General features: G+C 38.9%; 2 non-coding genes across 2 annotated transcripts; both read right to left on the bottom strand.

Moving 5' to 3' along the window:
* Window positions 1-2,026: 2,026 nt before the first annotated feature.
* Window positions 2,027-2,099, bottom strand: TRNAG-CCC (transfer RNA glycine (anticodon CCC)). Its single transcript has one exon. It is a non-coding gene; the product is annotated as a tRNA-Gly (tRNA).
* Window positions 2,100-2,164: 65 nt separating this feature from the next.
* On the bottom strand, window positions 2,165-2,237 carry TRNAV-CAC (transfer RNA valine (anticodon CAC)). The gene has a single exon. It is a non-coding gene; the product is annotated as a tRNA-Val (tRNA).
* Between the last annotated feature and the right edge of the window lie 11,865 nt (window positions 2,238-14,102).

The following is a 14,102-nucleotide window of genomic DNA, read 5'->3' as shown; positions in this document are numbered from 1 at the left end:
GCAAATTGTTATATTTAAGTCAAATGCATTATGTAACACTGTAATGAAGTTTGAACATAGAATGAGTACCCAAAATCTATTTTCTAACGTAACATAGTTCCTCTAAAAAACATTTCATTTTTAAATGCTGTCACCGATAAAATGTTATCATTGAAATGGATTTTCAATTTTTAGCATTTATAGGATATGAATATATGCATACGCTTATTATCACGAGGTCAAATGCTTAATTTAGGAACCGTAGGTCTCAAAGACGCCTAAGCAAAACTAACCTATGCCTTTCCTAACCCTAATCTGATCTATAAAACAAGCAATATTTTGGAAAAGGAAGATGCTTATTCTTCAAAATCCTTAATAAATATAGCGTTATTGTTCAAGGACCTAAAGAAATGGAGCATTTTTTCGAATAGGCCCGCTTTTATGAAGCTAGATTCCCACTCCACGGAAAAGACGACGGATACCCCGCAGAAAGGGATTCGACCGACGGAATTTCCGTTCGGTCGGGCGTAAGTTGTGTTCTATTTTTTCGGTCGTGTTCCGCGTTACGCCGGTGTCTCAGCCAATGAAATTATCCCACTGACAACGTCATAAATTTCAAGAGCGCACGCACACGCGAGATCGATTGATAGCCGCCATTTTTTGTGGTTGACCAAGGCTTATCGGAAACATACCACCAAGAAAGAAAAATTAAATTAACGGAAGTAAAAAGAGATAAGATGTTAATAAGGAAAAGTTTACTGAGGAAGCTAGAAAATATCCCTTCTAGTACGATCCAAGCGACAAGGGGACAAAGAGTGTGAAATAGATGTTGAGGAAACAACTCGAATCTGTCACGTGACCCAAAAATATCTACCGCCAAACTGAAAATTCAGTCGTAGTTTGAACGGTCTACCGCCGAACGCCAGCGTAAGTTAAAATTTTTACCGTTGGCTGTGTGATTTCCGCCGGTTTTTTTCGGTCGAGTGGGAATCTAGTTTAATGCCTAAGAAAGAAAGGTGTTGCTTTAAAAAGTAACATGTGCTCTTTATTAATACCGATCTGACTCCTTAGTTGTTACCCAAGAGAGACCATTTGGATAATTTTAACGGCATTAACTTATTTGGACCAAGGCCGAAAAAACAAACGATATGTGTGAGGTTTATCAATTGACTGAAGTTTCAGATATTGAAATTTTTTTCTAGTTCTTTTTATCCACTCAATCCTTAATCAATATTTAATTCAATCAACTGATTTTACTGTTAATCGATCTAGTCTCTCTAAATTAATTGAAAAAATTACATATCTACGCTTTTTCAAGAACAATTACATTTTCGAAAACATTTTATCATGAAATTAATTGTTCTTGAAAAAGCGTAGATATGTAATTTTTTCAATTAATTTAGAGAGACTAGATCGATTAACAGTAAAATCAGTTGATTGAATTAAATATTGATTAAGGATTGAGTGGATAAAAAGAACTAGAAAAAAATTTCAATATCTGAACTTCAGTCAATTGATAAACCTCACACATATCGTTTGTTTTTTCGGCCTTGGTCCAAACCAAGACGTTTTTATATAATATCTGTCACTTCAGTCTTAATGTAATTAAATTTTGAATAATTATGTTTGCTTTACCGTCATACATTTGCACTCTAAAATATAATGGTGCATTCAAACACCATATATGCTGTTTTTTCCAGTGCCATAAAAGACATCATTTACGGTGTACTTTAACCCCATTTCTATGATAAATTCACGCCATTTACTAATATTATTTGCAAGTATTAAGGAAATATTAAGCATTTATGCTCCATTTACAGTGGCTTTTAACATCTTTTTTAGACAATCTATTGAACTTCTAATATTACTTAGTTTAATGGTTTTAAAAGTAGGGAAAAAGTACGCTACCTATGTCACCTTATTAAATCAAGTGAAGTGAAATAATTGTTAAATATATATTATAACCACTACACCACAGACACGTGGTAAGTCTAAGTTTTCCAAGAGATCTAGCTAATTCTTTTGCCCAATCACGATGGTCAAAACATGTATCTACCAGGGCTTGAACCTGGGACCTTCCGCGTGGGAAGCGGACGTGATAACCACTTTACCATAGATACGTGGAAGCACTGAGTTTTCCAAGAGATCTAGCTAATTCTTATGTCCAATCACGATGGTCAATACATGTATCTACCAGGGCTCGAACCTGGGACCTTCCGCGTGTGAAGCGGACGTGATAACCACCACACTACAGATACGTATGACACTGAGTTTTCCAAGAGATCTAGCTAATTATTATGTCCAATCACGATGGTCAAAGCCGTACTTCTGTAATTAAGTAAAATTAACATACTTAGACTTAATTGTTTTGATCACGCTGGCCGATAGCACACCCTGAATACTTAATTGTTAATTTAAGATAATTCCGAAAAGTATCTTCGCTGTAGTTTTTAAGTTATCGGTGGGGAAAAATCACGAAAAACCCATGTTAATCTCCATAGGAAATTAGCAAAAGCGGGTGAATATTACTTTAACGTTACAAAACGGTATCAAGTCATATCTACAAGGGCCTACCGGCCCTGTAGAATAGTCGTGTTAATTCACACAAAATGATATAATAGAAAAGCCTTCAACGTGTATATACACAATAGGAAAGGTAGTGAAGTCCCACCGAACACGTCAATAATGATCCCAGTAAATGGGGTGAATAGGGGTTTGAAATCGGCAAATAGTGACAAGAAATGGGGTAAATAAAGACTTGAAAAGAGGTGAATAGGGGTTTTGCAATGGTGTAAATAGGGCTTGAAATAAGGTAAATATACACTTGAAATGGGCTAAATTTAGACTTGAAATGGGTTACATTTAGACTTGAAATAATCTAAGCTTTTCTAAGCTTTTGTCTATGAAGGGATATCCACACTAAGCCTGTGGCTTGTTTACAGGTGGGTCCCTTTACAATGCATAGAGGGGTGGTGGCTAGCCCCTGTGCCACAGCTAACCTACAGCGCCCTATACTAACTATTACCGTTAACCTCTGCAAGTTTTGATGGAAAGGAGAAACCGGGTTAGACCGCGGAGGAAAACTCCTTTTAACAAGCGGGGAGAGAACTTGCAAACTCTACGCAGAAGGATTCGTTCCCAGATTTTCACCCGGTGCCACAGTCCGGGATCGAACCTAGGATCCTCTTGCTGCGAGGCGAAAGCGCTAACCGCTACGCCACCCCACTTGGGGTAAATATAGATTTGAAATGGGATAAATAAGGACTTGAAATGAGGTAAATAGGAGTTTTCAATGGCGTAAATAGGTTTAAAATGGGGTAAATATAAGGAATTGAAATGAGGTAAATAGGGGTTTTGCAATAGTGAAAATAGGACAAGAAATGGGGTAAATATAGACTTGAAATGTGGTAAATATAGGCTTGAAATGGGGTAGATATGGAGTTGAAATGGAATGAATAGGGTTTTGCAATGGTGTAAATAGGGTTTTGCAATGGTGTAAATAGGGTTTTGCAATGGTATAAATAGGGGTTTTGCAATGGTGTAAATAGGGGTTTTTCAATGGTGTAAATAGGGGTTTTGCAATGGTGTAAATAGGGGTTTTGCAATGGTGTAAATAGGGGTTTTGCAATGGTGTAAATAGGGGTTTTGCAATGGTATAAATAGGGGTTTTGCAATGGTGTAAATAGGGATTTTGCAATGGTGTAAATATGGACTTGAAATGAGGTGAATAGGGGTTTGCAATGGTGTAAATAGGGGTTTTGCAATAGTGTAAATATGGGTTTTGCAATGGTGTAAATAGGGTTTTGCAATGGTGTAAATAGGGTTTTGCAATGGTGTAAATAGGGGTTTTTCAATGGTGTAAATAGGGGTTTTGCAATGGTGTAAATAGGGGTTTTGCAATGGTGTAAATAGGGGTTTTGCAATGGTGTAAATAGGGGTTTTGCAATGGTGTAAATAGGGGTTTTGCAATGGTATAAATAGGGGTTTTGCAATGGTGTAAATAGGGATTTTGCAATGGTGTAAATAGGGCTTGGAATGGGGTAAATATAGACTTGAAATGGTGTAAATATGGACTTGAAATGAGGTGAATAGGGGTTTGCAATGGTGTAAATAGGGGTTTTGCAATAGTGTAAATATGGGTTTTGCAATGGTGTAAATAGGGTTTTGCAATGGTGTAAATAGGGTTTTGCAATGGTGTAAATAGGGGTTTTTCAATGGTGTAAATAGGGGTTTTGCAATGGTGTAAATAGGGGTTTTGCAATGGTGTAAATAGGGGTTTTGCAATGGTATAAATAGGGGTTTTGCAATGGTGTAAATAGGGATTTTGCAATGGTGTAAATAGGGCTTGGAATGGGGTAAATATAGACTTGAAATGGTGTAAATATGGACTTGAAATGAGGTGAATAGGGGTTTGCAATGGTGTAAATAAGGCTGGAAAAGGGGTAAATATTGACTTTAAATGGGGTAAATATGGGTTTTGCAATGGTGTAAATAAGGCTTGAAATGGTGTAAATAGGGGTTTTGCAATGGTATAAATATGGGTTTTGCAATGGTGTAAATAGGGTTTTGCAATGGTGTAAATAGGGGTTTTTCAATGGTGTAAATAGGGGTTTTGCAATGGTGTAAATAGGGGTTTTGCAATGGTGTAAATAGGGGTTTTGCAATGGTGTAAATAGGGGTTTTGCAATGGTATAAATAGGGGTTTTGCAATGGTGTAAATAGGGATTTTGCAATGGTGTAAATAGGGCTTGGAATGGGGTAAATATAGACTTGAAATGGTGTAAATATGGACTTGAAATGAGGTGAATAGGGGTTTGCAATGGTGTAAATAGGGGTTTTGCAATAGTGTAAATATGGGTTTTGCAATGGTGTAAATAGGGTTTTGCAATGGTGTAAATAGGGTTTTGCAATGGTGTAAATAGGGGTTTTTCAATGGTGTAAATAGGGGTTTTGCAATGGTGTAAATAGGGGTTTTGCAATGGTGTAAATAGGGGTTTTGCAATGGTGTAAATAGGGGTTTTGCAATGGTATAAATAGGGGTTTTGCAATGGTGTAAATAGGGATTTTGCAATGGTGTAAATATGGACTTGAAATGAGGTGAATAGGGGTTTGCAATGGTGTAAATAGGGGTTTTGCAATAGTGTAAATATGGGTTTTGCAATGGTGTAAATAGGGTTTTGCAATGGTGTAAATAGGGTTTTGCAATGGTGTAAATAGGGGTTTTCCAATGGTGTAAATAGGGGTTTTGCAATGGTGTAAATAGGGGTTTTGCAATGGTGTAAATAGGGGTTTGCAATGGTGTAAATAGGGGTTTTGCAATGGTATAAATAGGGGTTTTGCAATGGTGTAAATAGGGATTTTGCAATGGTGTAAATAGGGCTTGGAATGGGGTAAATATAGACTTGAAATGGTGTAAATATGGACTTGAAATGAGGTGAATAGGGGTTTGCAATGGTGTAAATAGGGGTTTTGCAATAGTGTAAATATGGGTTTTGCAATGGTGTAAATAGGGTTTTGCAATGGTGTAAATAGGGTTTTGCAATGGTGTAAATAGGGGTTTTTCAATGGTGTAAATAGGGGTTTTGCAATGGTGTAAATAGGGGTTTTGCAATGGTGTAAATAGGGGTTTTGCAATGGTGTAAATAGGGATTTTGCAATGGTGTAAATAGGGCTTGGAATGGGGTAAATATAGACTTGAAATGGTGTAAATATGGACTTGAAATGAGGTGAATAGGGGTTTGCAATGGTGTAAATAGGGGTTTTGCAATAGTGTAAATATGGGTTTTGCAATGGTGTAAATAGGGTTTTGCAATGGTGTAAATAGGGTTTTGCAATGGTGTAAATAGGGGTTTTTCAATGGTGTAAATAGGGGTTTTGCAATGGTGTAAATAGGGGTTTTGCAATGGTGTAAATAGGGGTTTGCAATGGTGTAAATAGGGGTTTTGCAATGGTATAAATAGGGGTTTTGCAATGGTGTAAATAGGGATTTTGCAATGGTGTAAATAGGGCTTGGAATGGGGTAAATATAGACTTGAAATGGTGTAAATATGGACTTGAAATGAGGTGAATAGGGGTTTGCAATGGTGTAAATAGGGGTTTTGCAATAGTGTAAATATGGGTTTTGCAATGGTGTAAATAGGGTTTTGCAATGGTGTAAATAGGGTTTTGCAATGGTGTAAATAGGGGTTTTTCAATGGTGTAAATAGGGGTTTTGCAATGGTGTAAATAGGGGTTTTGCAATGGTGTAAATAGGGGTTTTGCAATGGTATAAATAGGGGTTTTGCAATGGTGTAAATAGGGATTTTGCAATGGTGTAAATAGGGCTTGGAATGGGGTAAATATAGACTTGAAATGGTGTAAATATGGACTTGAAATGAGGTGAATAGGGGTTTGCAATGGTGTAAATAGGGGTTTTGCAATAGTGTAAATATGGGTTTTGCAATGGTGTAAATAGGGTTTTGCAATGGTGTAAATAGGGTTTTGCAATGGTGTAAATAGGGGTTTTTCAATGGTGTAAATAGGGGTTTTGCAATGGTGTAAATAGGGGTTTTGCAATGGTGTAAATAGGGGTTTTGCAATGGTGTAAATAGGGGTTTTGCAATGGTGTAAATAGGGGTTTTGCAATGGTATAAATAGGGGTTTTGCAATGGTGTAAATAGGGATTTTGCAATGGTGTAAATAGGGTTTTGCAATTGTGTAAATAGGGGTTTTTCAATGGTGTAAATAGGGGTTTTGCAATGGTGTAAATAGGGGTTTTGCAATGGTGTAAATAGGGGTTTTGCAATGGTATAAATAGGGGTTTTGCAATGGTGTAAATAGGGATTTTGCAATGGTGTAAATAGGGCTTGGAATGGGGTAAATATAGACTTGAAATGGTGTAAATATGGACTTGAAATAAGGTGAATAGGGGTTTGCAATGGTGTAAATAAGGCTGGAAAAGGGGTAAATATTGACTTTAAATGGGGTAAATATGGGTTTTGCAATGGTGTAAATAAGGCTTGAAATGGTGTAAATAGGGGTTTTGCAATGGTATAAATATGGGTTTTGCAATGGTGTAAATAGGGGTTTTGCAATGGTGTAAATAGGGGTTTTGCAATAGTGTAAATAGGGGTTTTGCAATGGTGTAAATAGGGTTTTGCAATGTTGTAAATAGGGGTTTTGCAATGTTGTATAAAGGGGTTTTGCAATGGTGTAAATAGGGATTTTGCAATGGTGTAAATAGGGCTTGGAATGGGGTAATTATAGACGTGAAAAGGTGTAAATATGGACTTGAAATGAGGTGAATAGGGGTTTGCAATGGTGTAAATAAGGCTGGAAAAGGGGTAAATAGGGACTTTAAATGGGGTAAATAAGGGTTTGCAATGGTGTAAATAGGGGTTTTGCAATGGTGTAAATAAGGCTTGAAAAGGTGTAAATAGGGGTTTTGCAATGGTGTAAATAGGGGTTTTGCAATGGTGTAAATAGGGGTTTTGCAATGGTATAAATATGGGTTTTGCAATGGTGTAAGTAGGGTTTGAAATGGGGTAAATATGGACCTGAAATGGTGTAAATATGGACTTGAAATGAGGTGAATAGGGGTTTGCAATGGTGTAAATGGGGTAAATATAGACTTTGAATGGGCTAATTAAGGACTTAAAATGGGGTAGATAGGGGTTTGCAAAGGTGTATTTTCGTATTATTTTAACACCATTTAATGGTATAATCGAAGGTGTTATTTTAATCCATTTGTGTATAATTTGAGCAACTTTTATTGAATGATGTTTTATGAATCCGTTTTTTGCACCATTTATTTTCGCTAATGGTGTTTGTAAAATATCGCACTATTTTCATACAATTTCAACACATTGTCAAGGTGTACAAATACTGCGGAATAAATTTTACACAACTACAACACTTTTTAGGTACCTTAATTTAGAGTGCATAACTCCATTTTCACGTTATTTCACCATCTTTGATGAGTCTTGCTCACCTTTTCGAGGATGAGGTTTCTTCAGTCGTTTCTTACACCTTCTATTTAAGCGAAAGGTGTTGAAAAGATAACTCCATTTTCACATTATTTCAACATCTTTTTAAGGGCCTGCGAAGGTGTTATTTTATATCAATTGCGCACCTTTCCGAGGATGAGGTTTTTTTCCTCCCTTATTTACACCTTCTATTTAAGCCAATGGTCTTCAAAACATAACTCTATTTTCACATTATTTGAACACCTTTTATATGGGCCTTGCGAAGGTGTTATTTTATATCGTTTGGGTATCATTTGTGCGCCTTTTAATGAATGAGGCTTTTTCAACCCTTATTCACACCGTTTATTTAAGCGAATGGTGTTTAAAAAATATTGCACTAATTCTATGCCATTTGAGCACCATTTAATGGGGTATTCAATGGGGTTTTTTATATAATTAAGGTATCATTTGCACACCTTCTAAAGAATTATGCTTTATAAACCCATTTCTACACCATTCGTTTAAGCTGATGGTTTTTTTTAAATATCGAACCATTTTCGTACTATTTCCGCACCTTGTCAAGGTGCATAAATAGTGCACATTGTTTTAACACCATTATGGCACTATTTAGACACCACAATTTTTTACAGTGTATGAACCACGAATTAGATTGGGTAACAACATTGGTTTTAAGAAAGTGGAATATGTATTCGAGATAGGCGAGCTTTAAAATTAGACCACGGAATGGTTATGGATTCAAATTTTAAAAAATGACAGCAAGGTCCCAGAGATAGTGTTTTAAACGAAAATGTTGAAATGTAATATTTAGAAAATAAACAAATTGGATCATTTTAGGTTATAACGGCAGAGGAAGGTCCCTTGTCCGAAAGCACCCAAAATTATTACTGGTTAGTTTTTATTTAAACATAATTCAAGTCTATAAAGTAGCCGTACTTAGAAATATAAAACTGTACTTTACAATTACTTTTGTTTAAATTATTTGACGTTATAAATCTTTTATTTCGATTGTGTGTTTCTTAGTGGTTGCATGGTTATGTAGTTATTTGAATTCACATTTGAAAAAGTAAAATTGTGAAATTATAGTCTGAACTTTGTATTCTTTAACATTAAATTAGGCTGGTAGTCGAATGATTATATAAGTGGTATAAGTAATACTAAAACTACAATGGAAAGCAGAACGTAGTAATGAGAATTTCCAGAGTCAATTATTGTGCATTTAATTTAAACCTATCTGCTCAACAGGGAACAAATTTTATACCACAACAGTCATAATTGGGGGAAAAAGAGACGACAGGGGGTCGGTCAGGACAGCGTCATTGTTGTTCAACGTGTATACATCAAAAATGCACAGTAACTTAAGTTTTTGCGCAATCTAACGAATATATGGACGACACTGCCCTATAATTGGGGCAGCAATTAAAAATGGAAATGAAAATCGACCTAATGAACTTAAAGTATAATCTTAGATCCAATGGACTCATTATAAAAGGATGGAAATCAAATTTTATGATATTTCCACCTAACCGACATATGAGTAAAGAAATGAAGGAAATTAAATCTTTGTGTGGAGAAAATATAATACGAACTTCGACATACAAGTACCTAAGGCTCAAACTTCCTCGATTCGTATTGAGGCAGATTTTTCTAACAACCAAGCAACGTGGAAAGCTTTATGCAAATAAAACACAATAGATTAAAATGACTTCGCTAGAAAAATACGATTTTAAAATTGCAGTGAGTTACCATTTATAAATAATTTTGAATGTTAAGTGGTGAACTTTTACATTTTTTGCAACATACATCTCAGAGGAGGAGATTGACCAATTCTTTTCAGAAGGCTTAGCAGTTTCGGCACTACAGTATATTTTGCTAAATTTATTAAACATATAAGGTAATGTGAGTATGAGTATGAGAGATAGCCTGTACATGCGTTTCGATTAAAGTTAAAGCATTGCGCGGCTCCAGTGGATCCCCTACAAGGCGATTTTCCTTCTGAACTCCGGACTTGGCTTGGCAAAGGCTATAGAGGGCGGGATTTATACATGCACGTATAAATCCCGCCCACAAATGCCTCTTGCTTTGCCAAGCCAAAACTTTAGTTTGTAAGGAAAGTCAACTTGTAGGGGATCCACTGGAGCCGCGCTATGCTTTAATATTTCAAAATTTGTTTATTTCTTGCAGAAAGAATTTATAATAGGGAGTGGAAGCTCTTGCCCTTGACAGTGCTAAATACAATGTAGCTCAAACAAGTAGGCTTAGACGCTAAAATTGATCAGTTCAAAAATTAAATCGGAGGGGGGGGGGGGTCAGTGGTCCACGCGACTACTAAGAAAGTTCAAGGGTAACCAGACTCCACACATTAAAATTCTAATATTTTAATTATACACTTCTTTAGTTTAGCAGACGACGTGCTCTGGTCAATGGTCACGGCCCGGTTTATTTATTCCAAGTCAAGAAAGTCGCTGGCCTAATGTCCAGTTTAAAAAATGCTTATTTGGTCAAGGACCAGAAAACTCACGTAAACGCGACGCGAATGTCGAAAACTACGTATTTTCCGACTGAGGAGAGGCGAAATAGCCCGGCCTCCTTTTGCGTCCCCACTTGTATTTTGAATGTGGGACTGGGACTATGGCGTGCGAATACTTAGGCATCTTATACCTTCTCCCTAGTAAACTAGATATCACTTCTTGGTAAAACTTTATATAACTAAAACCATGAGTTTATAACATATGTTGCATAACAAGGTTCATACAACTTTTGGAAAACAAATTTCCCTGAGATTTCCAGGCTTTTCCCCATATACTTCCCAGAGTTTTCCAGGTTTTTCCCGTATATGGAGTATCCTATGGAGCAAATGCTAACGAAGGAGGGAAGGGGCAAATAGGACTATTAAATAATGAAAGGATATCCCCGTATCTCTAATATAACCAGAGTTACGAGCTTCCAAAATTTAGTGTAATGTTAATCCTATGGAGGAAGCAAAGTACCTACAAGCACCCGGGCAAGTACCTACAAGCACCTACAAGTACCCGGGGCAAGTACCTACAAGCACCCGTAGCAAGTACCTACAAGCACCCGTAGCAAGTACCTACAAGTACCCAGGGCAAGTACCTACAAGCACCCGGAGCAAGTACCTACAAGCACCCGGAGCAAGTACCTACAAGCACCCGGAGCAAGTACCTACAAGCACCCGGAGCAAATACCTACAAGCACCCGGAGCAAGTACCTACAAGCACCCGGAGCAAGTACCTACAAGCACCCAGAGCAAGTACCTACAAGCACCCGGAGCAAGTACCTACAAGCACCCAGAGCAAGTACCTACAAGCACCCGGAGCAAGTACCTACAAGAACCCGGATCAAGTACCTACAAGCACCCGGAGCAAGTACCTACAAGCACCCGGAGCAAGTACCTAAAAGCACCCGGAGCAAGTACCTACAAGCACTCGGGGCAAGTACTTACAAGCACCCAGGAGCACCCGGGGCAAGTACCTACAAGCACCCAGAGGCACCCGTGTCAAGCACCCAGGAGCACCCGGGCAAGTACCTACAAGCACCCAGGAGCATCCGGGGCAAGTACCTACAAGCACCCAGAGGCACCCGTGGCAAGTACCCACAAGTCCCTACAAACACCCACAAGTACCAACAAACACCCACAAGTACCCACAAGTACCTTCAAGCACCCACAAGTACCCACAAGCACCCACAGGTACCTACAAGCAACCACAAGTACCTAAAAGCTCCCACAAGTACCTAAAAGCCCCCACAAGTACCTACAAGCACCTACAAGCACCCACAAGTACCTACAAGCACCCACAAGTACCTACAAGCACCCACAAGTACCTACAAGCACCCACAAGTACCTACAAGCACCCAGGAGCACCCGGGCAAGTACCTACAAGCACCCAGGAGCACCCGGGCAAGTACCTACAAGCACCCAGGAGCATCCGGGGCAAGTACCTACAAGCACCCAGAGGCACCCGTGGCAAGTACCCACAAGTACCTACAAACACCCACAAGTACCAACAAACACCCACAAGTACCCACAAGTACCTTCAAGCATCCACAAGTACCCACAAGCACCGACAGGTACCCACAAGCACCCACAGGTACCTACAAGCAACCACAAGTACCTAAAAGCTCCCACAAGTACCTACAAGCACCTACAAGCACCCACAAGTACCTACAAGCACCCACAAGTACCTACAAGCACCCACAAGTACCCACAAGCACCTACAAGCACCCACAACTACCTACAAGCACCCACAAGTACCTACAAGCAACCACAAGTACCTACAAGCAACCACAAGTACCTACAAGCACCCACAGGCACCTACAAGCACCCACAGGCACCCACAAGTACCCACAAGTACCTACAACCACCCACAAGCACCCACAAGTACCCAGAAGTACCTACAAGTACCCTTAAGTACCTACAAGCAACCACAAATACCCACAAGTACCAACAAGCACCCACAAGTACCTACAAACACCCACAAGCACCTACAAGCACCCACAAGTACCTACAAGCACTCACAAGCACCCACAAGTACCTACAAGCACCCACAAGTACCTACAAGCACCTACAAGCACCCACAAGCACCCACAAGTACCCACAAGAACCCACAAGTACCTACAAGCACCTACAAGTACCTACAAGAACCCACAAGAACCCACAAGTACCCACAAGTACCTACAAGCACCTACAAGTACCTACAAGAACCCACAAGAACCCACAAGTACCTACAAGCACCCACAAGTACCCACAAGAACCAACAAGTACCTACAAGCACCCACAAGAACCCACAAGTACCTACAAGCACCTACAAGTACCTACAAGAACCCACAAGTACCTACAAGAACCCACAAGTACCTACAAGCACCTACAAGTACCCATAAGTACCTACAAGCACCCACAAGTACCCGGGACAAGCACCCACAAGTACCCACAAGCACCTACAAGCACCTACAAGTACCTACAAGCACCCACAAGTACCTACAAGAACCCACAAGTACCTACAAGAACCCTTAAGTACCTACAAGCACCCACAAGTACCCACAAGCACCTACAAGTATCCACAAGCACCTACAAGCACCCGGGCAAAGCACCTACAAGAGCTCAAACGCCATGTTTTTCTTGCTTAATATCCCTCTAACGGCGTGAATCATGGCAAAAAGTCCAATAGAAAAAATTAGGGCTAAAATGCGTGTCTCTAACAGTGGTAAAACGCCGTAATTCCAATACCCAAAACAACGTAAGTCAAAGTATGTGTTAATAATGATAAAAATCAATACTTAAACTTAATTTATGTTAATGAAACTAAGGAAAGGCACATCTATGTGAGTATGAGTATGAGAGATAGCCTGTACATGCGTTTCGATTAAAGTTAAAGCATTGCGCGGCTCCAGTGGATCCCCTACAAGGCGATTTTCCTTCTGAACTCCGGACTTGGCTTGGCAAAGGCTATAGAGGGCGGGATTTATACATGCACGTATAAATCCCGCCCACAAATGCCTCTTGCTTTGCCAAGCCAAAACTTTAGTTTGTAAGGAAAGTCAACTTGTAGGGGATCCACTGGAGCCGCGCTATGCTTTAATATTTCAAAATTTGTTTATTTCTTGCAGAAAGAATTTATAATAGGGAGTGGAAGCTCTTGCCCTTGACAGTGCTAAATACAATGTAGCTCAAACAAGTAGGCTTAGACGCTAAAATTGATCAGTTCAAAAATTTTAAATGAATTGGTAAGTATCGACCCCAATTGGTGACCAATTCTTACCCAATGAGGAACTATAGGTTTCAATTGGTAAATATCGACCCCAATTGCTGACCAATTCTTACCCAATGAGGAACTATAGGTTTGAATATGTAAATATCGACCCCAATTGGTGACCAATTCTTACCCAATGGGGAACTATAGGTTTCAACTGGTAAATATCGACCCCAATTGGTGACCAATTCTTTCCCAATGGGCAACTATAGGTTTCAATTGGTAAATATCGACCCCAATTGGTGACCAATTCTTTCCCAATGGGCAACTAAATAAACACCGTGGTCATGAAGAACCATTTGAATCTTGCGTTCACGCCAGAGGAAGAAAGGAAAAATATTTGGCTGATTCCAGGTAATGAATTTAATTCCAAAGGGTTTGAAAAAGGGTAATT

The sequence above is a fragment of the Phalangium opilio genome, unplaced genomic scaffold (assembly GCF_054372755.1).
Source record: "Phalangium opilio isolate 3A_F unplaced genomic scaffold, DU_Popi_V2 ptg000039l_2, whole genome shotgun sequence".
Classification (NCBI taxonomy): Eukaryota; Metazoa; Arthropoda; class Arachnida; order Opiliones; family Phalangiidae; genus Phalangium; species Phalangium opilio.
Note: the sequence above shows the minus strand (reverse complement) of the source record. Positions and strands in the feature narration are given on the sequence as shown.